Raw genomic sequence first — 6,579 nt, forward strand, 5'->3', positions numbered from 1 at the left:
ATTAAGCCCTCAGTGGCTGTTGAAATTCAAATTTCTCTGTCAGTTTTTCTGTGTAGAAAGGTCAAGCTCAATCAGAACGGGATTCTCCTAGCCCAACTCAGAAAACATTTCTCATGCCATCCTTCCTTTGAGCTGAACAGCAGCCTGTTGCATTTCACTTTTTAGTTTGTAGCTCCTGGAAGCTGCTTTGAGAGTCTTTCAGTGGCGGCCTTGAAGAAATCTGCAGGTTCTTTTTGCATCACTGTATTAGCACCTGCACTACATATGACTCAATCTGATCTTGATTTACACAAGATTTAAACAATTAATAATAAATGGAGTAAAATTATTTCACCTGCCCCTGTTCAAATCAACATATTTTTTGTGATCAACTGTTTTTTATTAAACAAACAACATATACACACCAGCATGTAACCCCCTCCCCCCAAGAATGGTAAAAAAAAAGAAAATAAATTAAAATGAAATAAGGAGTGTATATTTAGATACCCATACACACATCATATACCCATATATACACATACGCAAAACAACCCTCCCCAGGACCCAAAGGGCTGGCAACTGTGGTCACAGTCGGCTTTTTAATGTCTCTGCCATTAAAAGCCACAAATCCACCTTCACCGCTTTCCGACCGGAGGGATTTTTGCAGTTCCTAGAACATAACATTCCTAGAACCCTTTTTTTCTCGTGTTCCGACTGGACCAATTTGGGGATTATTAAGTTCCTCTGACCGCAGTTCCTGTAACTCTTTCAGCTCCTACTTCAGGCCAGGGTCGCATAGTGACCTAGGTCTACGTTGATTGGTCCAACTTATAAGTCACACCCCCACAGCGCGCCATCCGTAAAAGCCATGCCGTCTGTGTTAGCAAAACATTGACTACTTGAATTACTTGACTACATGAATTACTATGAGAATGGACGGAATGCTGAACTCTGAAAAGTGGACTGATGCGGATGTGCAGGCAGGCGCTGCTGGCCATGTATGCCACCGAGGAGGTGCAGAGGGACCTAGAAGCGGTGCTCAAAGTGGGCCGGGTATTTACCGGTACGCAGTACCGGCACTTCTACATTTTACTCTTTTTCTTGCGTACCGCTACTTGTTGCATGTAGCCGGTACTCTACCACTGAAAGAGAAAGCGTCAGTGTCAGAGAGATTGACCCTAACGTTACATAAACTACACTACCCAGAGGGCACTACGTGACTTACCTCAGTTCAGAAAAGCTTTCTGATGCCTGCAGCCTGACCGTAACAGATTTTTCACGAGAAGTGTGTTGAGTTTGTAAGTCGTTATGTTAGCCTGGCATCAGAAAGGTACTAAAAGCCAGACACATCAACAGAGGTCCAAGTCCAACCAGAAACATCAGGTACGATTCATGAGCTTCAAACTAACCAGGCGCGTAGCCAGTAATGGGCCAGGGCGGCACTGGCCCGCCCACTTTACTCACTGGCCCGCCCAGCCAAGTTTGATCAAAATACGTTTTGTTATGAAAAATATTCAAATGTATGCAAAAAAAGAAATAACAGAACTAGTTAGTTGTGTGTTTAATGTGTATTTTCTTCTGATTAAAACAAAACTGTTTAAACCATACAATCAAACGCCTTGAGGAGTATTATGGTTGCTACGGTAACAACAGGCAAACTCTCCGGGCTGCCTTTAGCAGCTAACGTTAGCTAGCTGGCTGTTTAGCTACCATGGATGTGTGGAACAGCAATGTACTGTTAAAAGTTACCGCGACAACAATGGCTTCTCTTTAAACGTACAATATGTAACTTTCTGCCACTAGGGGTCTCTCAACCAAAACAATGGACGGTAAAACTGGACTTTTGATGACGTTGGGAAGTTGCGTGGAATTATGGGAGTTTTAAGTGTTAAACACCTTCGCTGCCAGTTAGAATGCATCAGTTCACGGACGAGTTTACCCGTTCAAGTTTATTCACGTTACGTTTATTCATTCTAATAAAATAGCTGCAGTTTCCCCAACATAATTACGTTTTTCTTGATTAGATTTTTATTTGTAGCTGACCAGTTAGCTCGTGAGCCAGCAAGCTAACAGTAGCCAGCAGCTAAAACACAAAATATTTCACATATCAGTGTCACCTTTTGGATCGTTTCAACACCCGGGGCGGGGGTTTGTTGTAACGCTTCTAGCTACTAAACAGGCTGAGATACAGGTGTGGGTGGGGATTGTCGGGGAATCTCCGCGACAGCGAAGCCAGGACGTTCGATGCCGGTTGTGCAGCAGCAGAACATCTCCCAGCTGCCGATTATCTCCCCTTCACTTTTCAGTAATCTTAACTTTTCGTTTTGGTGCTTAACTCACCTTTTGTCAGGTTAATTTAGCTAACCGTAAGAACAGCTTAACGCGAAGAGGGGAAAAATTCGGCAGGGAGGAGATTTTCAGCACATACACCGGTAGCGCTGCGGAGATGTAGCTAGCTAACTCTATGGATGGCCGCTGTTGTGACTCGGTGCCTGGTCTGATATGGTCCGTTTCCCGACGTTTAATTAAACTGCCGTTAGCGTCGTAAGCACCAGGCACTGGAGATAAGTTCTGGCCGGGGGGTTGCTGTAATAAAAGTAGCTGGCTGATAGCTGACTGGGGGCTAACGATAGCTAGCTAGCTATATGTCCCGGGCTGTTTGTCAGCTGTCATCCCCGACTGAGTCTCTCTGCGCCGGAGTGAGGCAGACAGACCGGGTGTTCTAGCTGGCTAAATTAGCATTAGATTAATCGTCTATCTATACAGTTAACGTTGCTAGTGAAGTTATTCGTGGTTTAGCCCAGTCCTGTTAACTGTGGTCGAAACAGTCATACTAAAGCGTGTTGAATGATGTTGTAACCTCATAATGTTACCCACAAAGCATTAGCATCAATGTTAGCTACTTGTCGATATTGAACTTTCAAAATAAATAAGGTATCTGTTGTATTACTGTGATAAAAAGTGGGATGTAATTAATCACAAAATGATGCTTTATGGCCAAAAAAAAAGCAGTATTACGGTTACAAGTATTTTTTTTCTGTGACATTGCATGATTTACAATTACTCCTGAACGTATCATCTTGGTGCCAGTGTTCTGACGGAAGTTAGAGTAACTGGAGGGTGAAAGGTTATATGACGCCACTGACGGGCGACTAAAGGAAACGTGCCGTGTCTGAAAATAAAATAACAGATTTCTCTGGGTTTGACATTTGGTGGAAACATTTGGGATAGTGTAAGAACACAACTCATAAAAATATATAACATAGGTATGGTCATTTTTAGACATTTTAAAGCAGAAATGTTACATATTGTACCTTTAAAGTGGTATAGACAGTTTTCTTGGATGGAATCCAGTGTAAATAAGGACAAGCTTTTCTGCAGCATGTGCAGACATTTCCCCAGCGGAGCGACAGCCCATCAGAGAGAGAGGAGGCGCTCACAGAGGTAAAATTACGTCCAATGGGTTTCACGGTTCTCGTTTGTGTTTTGCCCACATAAGATAACTTCTCTGTGAGTGACCTAGTTTTTAGTTTTCTTTGATCCTGTCACTGCCCTGGACTCCATACACTGTCAAAGATTTGGAGCCTTGCTGGCCACTTTTCATTATATCTTTCATAATTCAAACAATGCTTGGCTGGAAGTTTTCATTCTTTGATTTTCTTTTACTGCTGGTAGCCATTTGCTACTCATGATCTGACCATAGTCCTGAAGCAACAATGCTGTTGCATTGTTACATGTGTGATTTCTGTCTGATGTAGGCTATTCTATGTCATGCAGTATGTAAACGCCTTCTCTGCTGTTTGGGTTCAGGTTTAGTTGCCACTTTGTGCAATAAAATGGTTAATTTTATAACAGTGCTGTGCAGAGCCAATGCTGCTGGTTCTGCCGGTGCAAATATATTTTAGCCTGAAAAGGTTAAAATTGACAGGTTTTTATCTATATTGTTGTATACAAACTTTTTAGACTGAGTTTTGTTGGTTGAGCATGTTGTAGACAGTACTATTGCCGTCGTAATGCAGTATGTTGGAAGGTGAAATTGTTGCTGTTTTTTCAGATTGTCCTTTTTGATACTTTGTCTTTTGAAAATGACCCTTTCACTTCTTTACTGCCCTGCCCCCAAAATATTATTTCTGCCTAGGCCACTGAAACTAACGAACGTTGATGTGAGCGGAACAGCCAGCGTTAATGAGGAGTCTGCAGCTACCAACCTTAACGTTGCCTTAGTCAATGACACCGACGTCAACAATAACGTGAGTAACGAAACACACGGATGGCCTGACTGTTGGTCAAGGGACCAAATGATGTATTTTTGCTCCACGAACAGCTGGCTCATTTTTAAAGATAACAAACTGGGCTGCAAAACATGTAGCAGCATCCCGTCACTTGCTGGCCAGACAGAGAGGGGACCAAAGCTGTCAAGAGAATCACACACACACACACACAGATACACACACACACACAGATACACACAAGTTGTTTAAATAAATACATACATTTATGTTGTTAATAAATAACAATAAATTGTTGTTGTACCAGCAATATCTCCAAGTTTTGTTTTTCACTGTAGAAATCTTAAATGTCATAATGATTTGCCAATGCAAGAGAGTACCGGAACCTTTTTTTCCCCACTTCAAGCACTGCCTGGAAGGATCTACAAGAAACATCAAAATCTTCGGGAAAATCTCCAGTGAGCTAGCGCAAATGGGGGTTTACCACACGGCCAAGCAGTGCCAGCCCAGTCTCGGCAGTTCGTGTAAATGTGACATTATTTTAAACCTATTGATACGTGTTCACGGAGACGTTTTTGTCGGTTTTTACGTGGCGGACAACACGAAAATGTGAAATAATGTATTTCAATGGGAAGCATATTTTGTGGCCACAGCACGAAAATGGTAGGGCGTAATATAAAAAGCCGAAAATCCGCGTAGGGAGGTTGGTCGAGGTGGTGGATTGGTCAAACAACACAGGACTTTCACCCAGGAGACCGGGGTTCGCGTCCCACGTGTGGCGCTTTGTTTCCCGGGGATGGCGTCCCTGCGTGTGGCATTTTGTCCCGCGTGTTACTGTGTGTGTTACTGTCTCCCGGCGTTTAAGGCACCCTTTCCCCGTAAGGTTTTCCCTAAACCCAACCTCCGCCATCCCGTTATTGTGGTGCGTCCCCAGCGGGCCGCCTCGCGGGCGCCTCCTGGCTTATAGAGCGTCCTTTCCCCGAGAAAATAACGTGGCATTTACACGTAAAAAACGAGAAAAACGTCTCCGTGAACACGTATCAATAGATTAAGAATAACGTTGACATTTACACAAACTGCCATGAGACCGGGTTGGCAGTGCAGAGAGAAGGTGAAGAAGCTGAAACAAGACTACAAGAAGATAAAGGACCACAACAACCAGAGCGGTGCAAATCGCAATACGCCACACTGGACGGTATTCTAGGCCACCGTCTAGCATACTCGAGCCACCGCGTTCTGGGAGACGATCGTCTGCTCCGAGAACACTCCACCATTGGATGAGAGTCTTCAAGGTTGGTACTAATTTTATACTAAGCAGAATGTAAAGAAAGTGTGCCTTATAGGTTGTGAAATGTAAAAGATGCGCAGAATAATATAGGCTGATAATAGGTGGCTGGCTATCAATAGTTTGATAGCTTGCTTCGTTGAATCGCATGTTAACACCAGTCTTTTACAAATCTAGGTCTAATTTAAGAGCAGTTTGTTTCTTGCCTGCCTGATCTGTGTCGTCTGTTATGCAGTCATTCGTTTTTTTTATAAGCTTCTGATCCTAAAATGTTTCTTTTGTTAGCTACTGCACTAGAACCTGTGGACAGTTTCCTGCTGGATCCAGTCGCCCCTAACACAAGACCCAGCACCAGTGCACCCAGCACCAGTTTCTGTGTCGCTCCTGTTGGCACCAGTACCCCCTGTCGCCTTACACCAGGTAATTGAAATATAGGCCTATTGCACTGCATGTAGAAATGTGTAATCTACTCAATAATAATGTAAAAGTGTAATACATAAAATCAAAACAACAAACCACTAACATATCATGTACTCCGTATCTTCTTTTCCAGCAAAGAGAAAGAGGCCTGATTCCAGTATCCTTTTAATGGTGGAAAACCTGCTGGATTCAGATGCTGAACTGTAGTGATTCCCACTATGGTGAAATACTGCAATTTCTTAAAGGCCAAAACAGAGGCTGAGGAGCGTGCAGCTTTGGTGGCAAGGGAGGAAGAGATGAAGCGCTTCAAGGCTCACTGGATGGAGAGTCTCCTGCGCAGCATCAACAGGCTGACACCCAGGCAGGAGGACCTGTGATCAACCCTTATTTTTTAAAGATGTGTGTTTGTTTGTGTGTGTGTGTGGTTTCTGCACTTTTAAATAGTTTATCCGCACATATACATGCACTTGTAATATAGTTCATATGCACATATACATGCACTTGTAAATAGTTCATATGCACATACGTGCACTTGCTAAAGGTTCATATGCACATGTAAATAGAATAAATAAATAAAATTAACTTCACTGTTTAGCATGCCTTCTACTATTGTAAACAGGTTTTACGTTTATCTTTGCACTCTAAAGTTTGCTGTGTTGTGTTTTA

At 43.0% G+C, this 6,579-nt stretch overlaps 1 long non-coding RNA gene across 1 annotated transcript; it reads left to right on the forward strand.

Moving 5' to 3' along the window:
- Window positions 1-5,389: 5,389 nt before the first annotated feature.
- Window positions 5,390-6,236, forward strand: LOC120560290. The gene is made up of 3 exons (XR_005639469.1): window positions 5,390-5,500; window positions 5,779-5,913; window positions 6,047-6,236. It is a non-coding gene; the product is annotated as an uncharacterized LOC120560290 (long non-coding RNA).
- Window positions 6,237-6,579: the final 343 nt, after the last annotated feature.

This window comes from Perca fluviatilis, chromosome 6, assembly GCF_010015445.1.
Source record: "Perca fluviatilis chromosome 6, GENO_Pfluv_1.0, whole genome shotgun sequence".
Taxonomy (NCBI): Eukaryota; Metazoa; Chordata; class Actinopteri; order Perciformes; family Percidae; genus Perca; species Perca fluviatilis.